We start from the raw sequence: 13,462 nt of genomic DNA on the forward strand, positions 1-13,462 counted from the left end.
AGACTTTGGTGTCCATCAGCTGCGATTTGTAAAACTAAAACCTAAGCCTCAAAAAAAAGGTAGGAAAATTGTATTATAGATGTATGTTTATATTCTAAAATTTGTCCACTGTCTTCTAAATAAAGTCCAACTCCATGGCTTGGTTTTTAAGACCTTTTATTAATATGGTGGCACGGTAGTTAAGAGCTTGGCTGCTAACCAAAAGGTTGGCAGTTCGAATCCACTAGCCACTCCTTGGAAACCCTTTGGGGCAGTTCTGCAGTGTCCTGTAGAGTTGTTATAAGTTGGAATCGACTCGATAGCAATGGATTTTATTAATGTGAAACTTTTTTTTCCTTCATATGTACGCTTGTAAAGTTTATGCATTATTCAAATACCACAATTCATCAAACTTGATATGGCTTCTTTCTCCAGATAGATATTCCTTTGATCCCGCACCTCCAGCTCTCGTCATCGTCTGCCTTGTGTTGTATTTATTTATCTGTCCTATTATCTTCATCTGATTGAGAGCTCCTCAAGGCCAGGAGGAGTGGTTCCTCCTGGTAGCATCCCTCAGGGCACCTAGTCTTGTCCAGCTGGTACATGATAAATTTTTACCACTTGATAGGATGAATGGATTGTGAAATTATTAGAAGTGATACAGATAACAACTCTGTCTTTACCTATCTCTTTCGCAGGGGTCTTTCAAGAAAAATGCAAGATCAGATGTCTAAAGACATTTTTGGAAACTCATAACACTTTAACTATGCAGGGTATTATTATTCTCTGTAACCCTGGTAACTGTTCAAATTAGTGTCAATTAACTTTTGGCAGCATTCTTAAGATTTCTTATCGTCTATATTAGTTTGTCAGATGAGGTAATGCGCTTTTTCTGGGTACAGTTGTCTTTGAAGAGATTGGCAGCGTTTCATAGTTGTAAACAAAACTGTCTCATGTGTGGGACCATGACAAAGAGGGAATAGGGTGCCAGAAGCTCTGTGAAAACACTCAAATCCATTTCAGCAAGGAGGAATTGTGATCTGCAAAATAAATTAGTGTTTGGCTTTGTTCCTCAGATCCTCTGTTAATGAATGGGCCCCGGGGACTCCTTGTCCCGGGTGGTAAGCCCCTGCTATCCACTCAAGTTCAATTTAAAGCTCATTTGTTCTAGGAATCTTTGTTTAAAAGTGTAATTCTTTAAGTAAATGTATTTATCAAATGAAAAATCTTTCGAATACGCAGAAATGCATAGAGAATGATGTTAAACCAACCTATCACCCATATTTAATGGATGCTAGCTTTTAGCAATATCTGCTTTGGATCTTTCTTTATTTTTATTTTTTTAATGAAAAACATTTCAGATACAGTTAGCTGAATTTTTCCTTCCTCTCCCAAATCTCATTTTCCTCCCCCTCTCCTCAGAAGTAACTGTTAGCTCTCTCTGGAAATCTTTAACTGGTTAATCTTTTCAGACCAACTTTCATGTCAGTTGTTAACTCTGGAGGCAATTTTCTGCTTGAAAGCTGTCAATCTGTCTTGTTTCCATTATTCAGAGTCCATCTTTAAGGCCATTAAATTGGGAGTTTTTTCCTGAGTCAGTTTGACCCTGAGGGGAGTTAGAAGGCAACATGTATCACCTCATTCCTGGCATTTTGGGCAAGAGGGAGGAAGAAGGCTGTGTGTGGTCAAAAGCTTGGTGAACACCTAGGACATTTTTTATATGGCAGATATGGTAGAGTTTAACAGACTGTCAGTTCAGATCAATCAATTCAGTTCAATCATAGTTTTTGGAGAAATGACAGCGTGCTGGGTACTAGAGAGAGGAAGATTAAATAACCCCTCAGGGTACATGTGTGGGTACACACATACTCAGATGTCTTATTTACATAAACACCCTGCCTCATTCAAAAGTAAGTTTGAGACGTCTTTTTAAAATACATGCAGTTGAACAAGGAAAAGAATGACTACATGAGAACATGAAGATTAAGGGAAAGTGAGGATTGGAATAATAGGTTCAAATCTAAGGGAAGATGAGCACATGGAATCTTCGCCATTCAGTCAGAAGCTCTGGCTAGAGGTAGCCCAATGATTTGGTCATGAGCTTCCCAATAGGTAGTGAAGAAAGGTAAAGTGTTCAGTAACACAATTTAGGGTCCTTAAGATAACCTAATAGCAACAACATTGTAAGAGCAAACCAGTTACCCAAGGAAGGATAACTGTTTCAGGCATGGATTCTGAGAGAGATTTCCCCTAGGAGACCCAGTCTTTGGGTGGGGAAGGGGGCCAACAGGACATTCCAGCAAATGTGCTCTGTGCTCTGGAGCGGTGTGTAAGACATGCAGAGGAGCACAGCTGAGGGACAAGGGGTTAATGTACATCAGGGATGCCTGGAATACCAAGGGTTACCTGTGCTAACAGTGCTGTCAGTGACATTCTACGTGCAGGTAAAGATAGCATGGGGCTCAGCTACTAGTGGTTAAGTTACTTTGTATTTGGAGAAGTAAATCTTTGCGTTCCTAGGCTTTCTAACTGGTGACATTGAATGGCAGGAGGATTTCCTGCTCTCTTATCCATTTAACCTTTCTTCTCCCAAATTCCATTTTTTATGATAATAATACCAGTAATAAGAGCCATGGCACACTTCTAAGCGCTTTACATATTTTAGCTCGCTTAAGCCTCTTAACAATATTCTAAGGAAATCAAGACACTTCGAGGTTAGGTAACTTGTTCAGGGTCACATAGCTAGGAAGTGATGTAATGTTTTCTGGGTCCTAATTTAAATAAGGGGGGGGAGTGGGGAGGGGGAAAGAGGGGCAATGGTGGTTCAGTGGTAGAATTCTTGCCTTCCGTTCCAGAGACCTGGGGTCGATTCCCAGCCAGTACACCTCATGTGCGGCCACCACCCGTCTATGAGTGGAGGCTTGTGTGTTGCTATAATGCTGAACAGATTCCTGTGGAACTTCCAGACTAAGATGGACTAGGAAGAAAGGCCTGGTGATCTACTTCCAAAAATCAGCCAGTGAAAACCCTATGCATCTCAATGGACTGATCCTGCTGTGCATGGGATCACCCAGAGTCAGGGGTCCATAGGATGGCAGCTAACGACAACAAGAACAATTTGAGCTGAGCTCAGTGGTGGAAGTAGTTTGAGATAAGTCAGATCTTGCCTTTTATTGGCCTCTAAGGCTCTCTCTCTGGAGGGAAGGAGGTGCTGTGCATATGTGCAGTACAGGCTGTCCGTGGTTGTGGTATGTTGGGGAGCAGTGGTAGCCTGGAGATAATGGTGAGAGCACTCCTTAAAAGGCAGATATCTGCAGGAGCTGTTGGGATGCGGAGGGAGCCACACAGGGCTGGCTTGTGGAAAGGTGTACTGCAGAGCAGCTGCAAATGAAAAGCAGTCACAACTTCCACTAATTTTGCCATAAAACCGGTTGCCATCAAGTCGATTCTGATTAATAGTGACCCTACAGGACAGAGTAGAACTGCCCCATAGGGTTTCTAAGGAGCAGCTGGTAGATTTGAACTGCTGACCTTTTTGGTTAGCAGCTGAGCTGTTAACCAGGGCTCCAATTTTACCATAGGTATTTGCAATTTACAAAGCACTTCTCTGGTGTCATTCATAGTTCTGAAGTATCAGAGCAGGGACTGAACATTCATTGTTTGACCCTAAATTCTACACTTCACTTCCACTCTAGATAGGTACCTCAGGCATTTCTGTTGAGAGCTCTGTCTGGATAACAGCATGAAGCTGAAAAAGGAGAAAGTAAATGGGGAGATAGAGCACACTCGGAGGTTCTTGAAAAGCAAAAAAGGAAGAGAGAAGCTAGATTAGCTTCTCCGTTTGGGAGTTGTTCTCACCACTTGATTTTTCTTTTAGGCTACCCAATTCCCTAGATCCTAACCTCAGCTCAGAAAGAGGATATGGAGCAATGTTCTGTGCAGGGCCCGAGTATCTCAGCATCACAGGAGGGTGGACCTCATTGGTCCTGGCAGGTAGTTCTCACCAGAAATGAATGTATAAGTGCTTAAAAATGCAGTTGCTGAAGCTTAATTTGGCCACCTTTGTATCATCGTTTCCTCCTATTCAACAGTGTTCAGTCTGCTCTTTTGAGTCCCTAGGTAGTGACAACAGCTAATGTACTTGGCTGCTAAGCAAAAGATTGGAAGTTCAAGTCCACTCAGAGGTGCCTCGGAAGAAAGACCTGGTGATCTACTTCCAAAAAAAGCAGTCATTGAAAACCCTATGGAGCACAGTTCTACTCTGACACACATGGGGTCGCTATGAGTATGAGCTGACTCAGTGGCAGCTGGGACCAGGAGTCTGCTCTTTGGGGAAGTTAGCCCTCCCTGCTATATCTGCAAATCACCCCCTAACTCAGAACCAGCCAAGCTAGATTGGGGTGGCGTTATCGGTATAGCAGATTGAGGGCTTCCTGGAGTGGTGGGCCAGGGTGGGTAAAGGAAGCAACTTATTAGGAATATGCTTCAAGCTATGAAATAGTCCAGCCTCTGATGGCACAAGTAGGTCTACCTTCAGTGTGGCTGTCTGGTAAGAAAGGGCACTGGAATGGCAGATCCTGATGAACCACTTCCTAGCCTGTTACCAGCCACCTTCGCTGCCTCCCTTCCCTCCAGGTAAATATTGCTTAGACACCCACCTTCTGATTAAAGGTACGTGATGGAACTTGTACTAAGGATGCAACTGATGGCGCGTGTCAGCTTGTTGGAGTTAAAAAAATATATTTTAATTTGTTTAGCTCTCTGGGGAAATTATCTGAGCCTGCATGTGATAATCAACTTTCACATGAGCTTTCAAAAAACCTGAAATTATTCAAGCAACAAAATGAGATTTTTAATCTACATAAATATAGAAATCTTTTGGCCCCCCCCCACCTTTTTTCCGAGAGGAGGGGTGATTAAAACATTTCTAATTCATTCCTCCCCCTTGCCCCCAGGACACTAACATTAGCAGTTGTAGGAAAATGATGTACTAGTAGTACTTTGCCTAACATTTTCACACACATTTTCCCTTTTTATTTTAAACTTTGCACCTACTCTAAGGTCAGGGTGGAGCTGGTAGCAAGTGTTGCTCCCCCCTTTTTCTAGAGGAAAGTGGTCCTCAGAGAGATTATGTGGTTTGCCCAAGTTCATATGGTTGATAAGTTGGGGAGTCAGGACTAGAACTCAGTTCTTTAGGCAACTAGCTCAATGCTGCTGGCCGCCTTATAGTAATAATAGTGCAAATGTTGCCAACCAACTAGTTGCCATCAAGTCGACTCTGACTCATGATGACCCCATGTATGTCAGAGTAGAACTGTGCTCCATAGGGTTTTCATGGCTGTGACCTTTCAGAAGTAGATTGCCAAAACTTTCTTCCAAGGTGCCTGTGGTGGACTCGAACCTCTAACCTTTCAGTTAGCAGTCAGGAACGTTAATTGTTTCCACTGTCTAGGGACTCTAAAATGCAAACATTGCTATAATAGTATTTACATTAAAATGTAGTTCAGAGTAAGCTTGATCTATATTGCTCCTTATCAGTATCATTCAGGATAATCTAGGTCAAGTTGTGGTAACACCAAAATTTCAGTGGCTTAACATTAAAAAAAGTATGTATTTCTTCTTTCTGCAAAGTTCACTGTGAGTCCAAGTGACGCTGTAGGGCAGTTGTCCTCCATGTGTTCAAGCTACTTTGATCCTGTGGCCTCTCTATCCAGCACAGACTTCAGGGTACACTGAGGCAGGAAAGGGGGGCTCAAGAACTACGCATTGACTTTTAACTGCACATCAACCAGAAGTGATAACATTGACTCTCAGTCACAGCCGATTGGCTAGGAGCAGTCATGTGGCCCCGCCCGACTGCAAAGGGGGCTGTGAAACCTTATTTTCTGTGTGTCCAGGAAGGGGAGGAAAACCACAAATACCGATGAGCACTGGCTATGTCTGCTGCACTATCCACAGGCCAGAAGGTCTGTACTGTGGAGCAGGCTCCCCTGTGGACAAGTACCCATGTCACAAATCCCAAGGAAAGCATTCATACTCCCATAAATCCAACTATTGCTTTGGAGGAACATCTGAGTATTTAACAGATGTTTAGCAGATATAAACCATGCATCTTCTCTTAAACGTCTGTGCATTCAAAGATTGTGATTTCTCTTTTACAGATACCATTTTCCCGAGTAAAACCTTCAGTGATTTCCCCCTTGTACTGAGAAAACAGTTAAAACTCCTCAGCATGACTTACAAGACCCGTCATGATTTGACTTCTGACAACTTTCCCAGCCTATTCTTCTACCACTCCCACCGTACCTGTCCCCACTCCTCATACTCATGATATAACCCAGATGTATGGATCTCCTTTCCATTCCCCCAGGTGAACATACTGTCTGACCTCCTGGCCTTTATTCAAGCTGTCCCCTTTACCTTGAGGTATTTTCCTCCCCACCCACTTTCTTCTGCCTAACTCTTACTCCTTACTCAAGTCTCAGCTAATACAGCATTTTCTCAGGGAAGACCTTTCCTGCCTATATTGAAACTCTTGCTTTATGCTCTGGCAAAAACCAATTGCTGTTGAGTTGACTCCAACTCATGGCAACCTCATACGTGTCAGGGTAGAACTGTACTCTGTAGGGTTTTCAGTGACTGATTTTTCGGAAGTGGATTGCTGGGCCTTTCTTCTGAGGCACCTCTGGGTGGACTCAAAACTCTAACCTTTCAGTTTGCAGCAGAGCTTCTTTGTACCGCCCAGGGACTCCCTTGTGTTCTGTAAGCACCCTCTGTTCACTCTTATCAGGCATTGGCTCACTGTATTGTAGTAGCCTGTTATCTGAATCCCCAACTAGATGCAAACTCCATGGTGGTCAGGAACAAGGGACTAATCAGAGCACTTGTTAAGCACTTGTTAAGAACTTGCACACAGCACAGGGCTTAGCTAGTCCACAGAAGCAATTGAATATGTATTTGTTAAATAAACAAATAAATGTATGTATGAATAGATAAATGAGGCCCATAGAGTTTAATGCTCAGTCAGTGTGAGATGACGGGTTTCTTGGGTCTTACAGTCTTCCCACTGGCTGTGTTATAAGCCATAATCAAGGTTTTTTTTTTTGAGCTATAGGCTTTGACCACAATTTCTCTTGTTTTTGGTGTCAGTGCATACTTGTATGATACCCTTGTTTTGTGAGTTGCCTCATATCCCACCACCTTTCCTTAAAAGTGTTACAAATATATTTTAGTATTAAATCATTTTCTATTTTTCTGGCAAGGTTTAAATTCATGTGATAACACAAATAATGGTAAAATGTCATTTAGTACCTAAATCACTTGACTACAAAACAGATCTCCATTATTATGTATATCATTAATTCTACAAATTCAAACAGCATTCCAATGAAAATAAGTACTCAGAACATGACTGTAGACTATATGGTATAGTGTCACCCAGCTAGACTATGGCCTGTTTCATGTAAGCAGGCTACTGTGTGATCGTGCTGTGAAAGAAAACTGCTGAGATCGAGCGTGGTACCTTTTGGTTTCCTGGCTTCTTTTTATTTAAGAAAATTATTCCCCAAGTGAGATTATATAATTTTTGCTTCCTAGAAAAATTCTCCCACCTCTTTTCCAAAGATGAAAATCCAGCTCAGTCGTTTCCAAATTGTTTTTTTTTTTTTAAACCATCATCAACCTCTTTTCTTATTTTTTCTCTGATAGAATCTGCTTTAAAAAAAAAACAGTTTAGAACTATTCCCTAGGGCTATATTTATGAAGTAACAATTCATTCACTCACCTCTACTCCCCTTGCAAAGAATCAAACATATATAAACACTCAGCAGTCTTCTTGATTGGCTTGGATAGCCAGTTTTCCCACATTAATTTGTCACATTGTTGTGCAACAGAACAAAACGTTGCCCAGTCCTGTGACATCTTCATGATCATCGGTATGCTCAAGTTCATTGTTGTGGCCATTGTGTATTTTGAGTGCTTCCAACCTAGGGGGCTCATCCAGCACAATATCAGACAATATTCTGTTGTAACTCATCTTTTCATTGGCTAGTTTTTGGAAGTAAATTGGCAGTCCTTTTTTCCTAGTCTGTCTCAGTCTATAAACTCTGCTGAAATCTGTCCACCATGGGTGACGCTGCTGGTATTTGAAATACTGGTGGGATAGTGTCTTACTTATCTAGTGCTGCTATAACAGAAATACCACAAGTGAATGGCTTTAACAAACAGAAATTTATTCTCTCTCAGTTTCAGAGGTGCCAGCTCCAGGGAAAGGCTTTCTCTCTCTGTCAGCTCTGGGGGAGGGTCCTTGTAATCAGTTTTCCCCTGGGTCTTGGAGTTTCTCAGCGCACGGACCCTGACTCCAAAGGGGACGCTCTGCCTCTTCTTTTTTGATGGTATGAGATCCCTCTCCTCTTTTGTATCTCAAAAGAGATTGACTTAAGATACAACCTAATCCTGTAGGTTGTGTCCTGCTTTATTAACATAACTGCCTCTAATCCTGCCTTATTAACATCATAGAGGTTAGGATTTACAACACATAGGATAATTACATCAGATCACAAAATGGAGGGCAGCCACACAATACTGGGAATCATGGCCTAACCAAGTTGACACACATTTTTAGAGGATACAATTCAGTCCATAACATATAGCCTACAACATCACAGCAACATACAAGGCCACCACAGTACTACACACTGACAGATGGGTAATGGTTGATTTGATATACTTGCTGCTAAAGGAATAATGATTAAGAATGAATAAAAGTCTGATTTCCATGGGGCTCTTTGATATACCACAAATAGCTCACGGACCCCACTCTGTGAAACATGGTGATCCTCATTTCACTTGTTTCCTGTGCTTTCCCTTTAAGAGTCTTGCCGCCCTGTTGTCCAGCCCTTTGGTGGCGGGCTCCCTAGTGCCTGGTGATGGATGCCTTAGTCAGGAGTGCATATTGGATCTGTTACACTGTGGTGATATATGATTTCAACATTTCAGGGTTGATTTGGATTTTCTGTACGCCCTGACGGGAATTTTGCTGCCATGTTGTTTTGTACTTCACTGTTCAACAAGACAAAAATAAATCCAGAAACCTGCTTAAAAATGGACATGCTGTATTCCATTCTATATTATTAAAAGATCTTAGAGTCTAGGCCTTAATTTTCTTAAGGAAGAAGTTGAGCTAAAGTCCCTTCCAGCTCTAGAAATTCTAAAATTTTAACTAAGTAACAGTATTAATGGGGCCTACTATGCCTTAAATTTTTTCTCACCAGACAAGCCCAGAGGGGTCATTGTCTGTGGGTTTTCACCGGTTGTTGCTGTCCCCCAGGACTGATTGATCTGTTTATTCTAAGTTTCAGGCCAGAGCTGGAAGGGAGGCCATTTGTTTTGGGCACTGCTGAGAAAAGCAGACTAATCACTTTGATACCACCTTGGGGAATGAAGTAACTAAAAGAGACTGAATTGGACCTGTGCTTTTCTGTGGAATGAGGAGGAAGAGGGAGTAGAGGAGGCTGAGGAAAACCTGTAAAGCTGTAAACCCGATGGCTCAGTGACGAAGAAAAGGACAAAGCTCCTAGGTGCCTCAGGCCTGGCAGTCAGCAAAATTTGGTTCCCTTAACTGTCTTTAAGAGTGGGACCCTATACCAGAGGCAAACTCCTCTGCAGGTGTTTCTGGGTCACTTTCCTTGGGCTCCCCCAGACACTGGTGCTCAGTCTAGGGTCCTGTGAGCTCCTGTGAGCCCCTGCAGGTATGCTGGGCAGAAGATGCTGTCTTGGTTTCCTAGGGTTGCTGTAACAAAGTACCTCAAACTGGGTGGCTTATAAAACCAGAAATTCATTGTTTCACAGTTCGGGAGGCTAGTTGTTCGAATTCAGGGTGTCAGCAGGGCCATTGTTCTCTCTGAAGGCTCCAGGGAAAGTGTCTTTCTTGTCTCTGTCAGCTCTGGTAGCCCTAGTCACTCCTTGGCTTGTAGCTGCAGCATAACCCCTTCGTCACAGGCTTGTTTCTCCTCTGTGTGTCTGTCTGTGTCTCTTCTTTATGATAAGGACAGCACTGTGATTGGTTTTGGAGTCCCTGGGCGGTGCAGATTGTCAATGCATTTGCTGCTAACTGAAAGGTTGGAGGTACCTTGGAAGAAAGGCCTGGTGATCTACTTCCAAACAATCAGCCATTGAAAACCCTATGGAGCACAGTTTACTCTAACACGTATGGGGTCACCATAAGTCAGAATTGACTAAACAGCAACTGGTAATGATTGCTTAGAACCACTCTACTCCAATATAACCTCATATAAACGTAACTGATAACATTTCAAAGACCCTACTTCCAAACAAGGTTTCCTTCACAGGTACCAGGGCTTAAGAGTTCAACATAAATTTGGGGGGATGGGGGTGAGCTTAATTCAGTAACAGATGCTTTGGGGTGTTACCTTTCTTAACAGCACTTTGAAGATTTTCAGATGAGTAGAGTTAAGGACTTAAAGAAGAAAACTTTGCTAAAGTAGAATGGCTACCACATTACCTTTTTGTCTTCCGTGTCCCTGAACTATATACAACATGCCTGAAACTTAATACTTTTAAACAAGCTAAGGTCTGTAAGGTTACAGGTTATACTCCCCCTGATTTCCAGGTGAGAACAGCACCAAGTCCCCATCCGCGGGCAGACTCATTTAGAAATATAGACTAGGCTAATCTGTTGTTTCTGTTTTTCATTCAGCTCTTCTCTGTAGTGAGGACTAAGAACTCTCAGAAGAGATCTAGGAGACCCCTAAGTATATTTAGTGCTTAACTCTGGGCCGAATCAGCAAATATTTATTAAGTACACACAAAAGACAAGGCACAGTAGGGAAAGAAAACTTAATTAATCAACATCAACACCAACGGTTGTCATTGGTTGGGGAAAAAAGCAATACAACAAATGGATGGCAAATACAGGTGTAAATTCCATCTAACTTCAGCAAGATGAAGGAAGACGAAAATGCTAGAAAAGGAGAACTCTGCCAGCACCACCCTGAATGTCCCTCAGGGGCTTGGCCAGTCACCCCCATTGCTTCACCAAGGAGCTCTGTTTACCCTGAAAATTATAGAACCTGGTGGAACTACTTGCCCTTCTTTTCCATTAGAACCTCCTTGACTCCTGACCTGCAGGTTATAGACCAGTGCTGGGTTATTCCAAAGCTGAGTGCTGTGGTGATTTCCAGATGCTGGCCTTCTGCAGAGGGGACTTTGCTGTGACTCCTTAAGGTCAAAAAGCCACAACAACTAGTTTGGGAGCCTCTGGCATATGTATTACTGTTCCCAGGGTAAAAGGTGGTTCTAAAAACTCAGTACATAATTTAATTCCCCTGCCTGCTATATGTCTGTCATCCCTGAGGTTTAAGTGGCCACATTAGGTCAACAGAAACTAGTGAGACAAGATCTAACAAAACAAGGCAAAGATTAAAGGTTTCTCAATAACAAGGAATACTTGTACTATTGTGAGAAAATTCTTTTGCATTTTTACTCCTGGAAAGATAGAAAACTTATGTAAATAAAAGAACACAAGAATAGTCTAATAATGGTTCTTTGGGGAAATTTATTTCAAACATTATACAGTTTTCTTCCTCCGTTAAGAAGCATCATTAGCTTAGAAGAAAATTCAAGATTTCATGAAGTATCATGCACTGGAAGAAAAAGCCTGGGGATGTGGGCAGGGGTTGAGGAGACGTAGTATAAAACTGAGCCTACAGTAGTTCCTTTATAGGAAAAATGGATTTCGAGGCACCAGGAAATTCAAGGAGAGGATGAAGCTCTAAGTTTGAATAGTATGGAGTTTGAAGTTGCAAGCTACACTCCTCTCTGTGAGAGAGAAGGCCTAGGTAGTGGTTTAGAGACAGGACGGTGAGCAGAGGTGGGGGATGGCAGGGGAAGTAACCAGCAGGAGATAAAGGTAGAGTTTGGCTCTATAGACTTCAAGCGTTCTGAACTAGAATGAGACACACTAGGAAAAGTTAGTAATGTTTAGGGTTTTGAGTTTGAGGTGACTGGTGTGCAATTAAGAAGTAGACCCAAGTGGACGAAACTCAGTATGGCCGTGGGCATTGTTTTCCTTCAAGTTAGAACTCCCAGGATGTAAGCAACAGAAAGAAAAACAAGCTGAATAAATATCAGAAAAACTATATAATAACCTGTTCAGGTCCAATTCACTTATTTACTTAGACTTCTGGAACCTCTGTCCTAGTGCATTCATCTGCTGGGCATTTCGACTTTCCGTTCATCTGCTGGACATTTCAACTTTCCGTACTTGTCATTTAATATAAAGAACAGTCTGCTGAAGAGTGGGTGACAGTATGGCATTTTGCTGGACCTATGCTTACCCAGCATTCCTCATGAAGTCCCCTGGCATGGGCTGTGTGCCAGGCCTGACAAACAGCCAAGAAAACAACTTGGCGGAAAGTGGTTTTTAAAAATGATTTTTGAGATTACTTCATTACTACATCTTTTGTGCCTGGCAAAATAATTACTACACTCAGTGTGTGTATGTGTGTGTGTTTTGAATCAAAAGAAAACATTGATAAGAGTTTTTGCCTATATCTGGATTAAAGAGTATTCAGTGATCTCCGAGCTTTGTCTTCTTGTGTGTGTGCGTCTCACACAATTTCTGTCCTTCTTGGAAAAACATACCCACAAATTACTGGAGATGTACCCCAGTTGGGGGAGTGGCAGTGGTGGTTCGGTGGTAGAATACTTGCCTTCCACGTGGGAGATTTGAGTTTGATTCCTGGCCAGTGCACATCTGTCAGTGGAGACTTGCAGGGTGCTATGATGTTAAACAGGTTTCAGCAGAACTACTAGACTAAGACAATTAGGAAGAAAGACCAGGTGATCTACTTCTGAAAGTCATCCAGTGAAAACCCTATGGATCATAATGGTCTGATCCACAACTGATCATGAAGATGGCGTAGAACCGGGCAGGATTTTGTTCTGTTGTGCGTGGGGTCGCCATGAGTCAGGGGCCAACTCAATGGCAGCTAACAACAGCAACCGCATTTAGAGTTGCAGGTCATTTCTCAGTGACTTTTTTGTGAATAACTTTAGCACTGTGACTCACTACTTACGGGGTCCCTGATCCATTGTTAGTAGAGTTGGAGAAGAAAAGATTTTACATGAAAATGCATCCCTGTGGCTTTGAGTATATGTGAATGGAAACATTCTGAGGCTTATACTTAGGATTCAGTGATATTTTTCTGTTTCAGCTTAGATGTGGATTCCTCAAATGGGAATAATTGAAGAACATGAGAGGACAGGCTCAGTGTTGTCATTTTGTTTGTTGTTAACTTTCTCTTTTGAAAATATATCAGTTCCTACCAATTTATAAGAACGTTTCATAGTAATTAAATGACATTTTTTTTAGAAGTAACAGTAATTTAAATTTATTTAAGATGTTACTGTTCACAGATTGCTTTTATACATATTATTTTACCTGACATAATGGTCAACCCTC

At 42.0% G+C, this 13,462-nt stretch overlaps 1 protein-coding gene across 1 annotated transcript in view; it reads left to right on the plus strand.

The window, feature by feature from the left end:
- Window positions 1–13,462, plus strand: part of KIF26B (kinesin family member 26B) — a 572,671-nt gene that overhangs the window by 165,023 nt on the left and 394,186 nt on the right. The gene's annotated exons all lie outside the window — the stretch shown is intronic.

Source organism: Trichechus manatus, unplaced genomic scaffold (genome assembly GCF_000243295.1).
Source record: "Trichechus manatus latirostris isolate Lorelei unplaced genomic scaffold, TriManLat1.0 scaffold00039, whole genome shotgun sequence".
Taxonomy (NCBI): domain Eukaryota; kingdom Metazoa; phylum Chordata; class Mammalia; order Sirenia; family Trichechidae; genus Trichechus; species Trichechus manatus.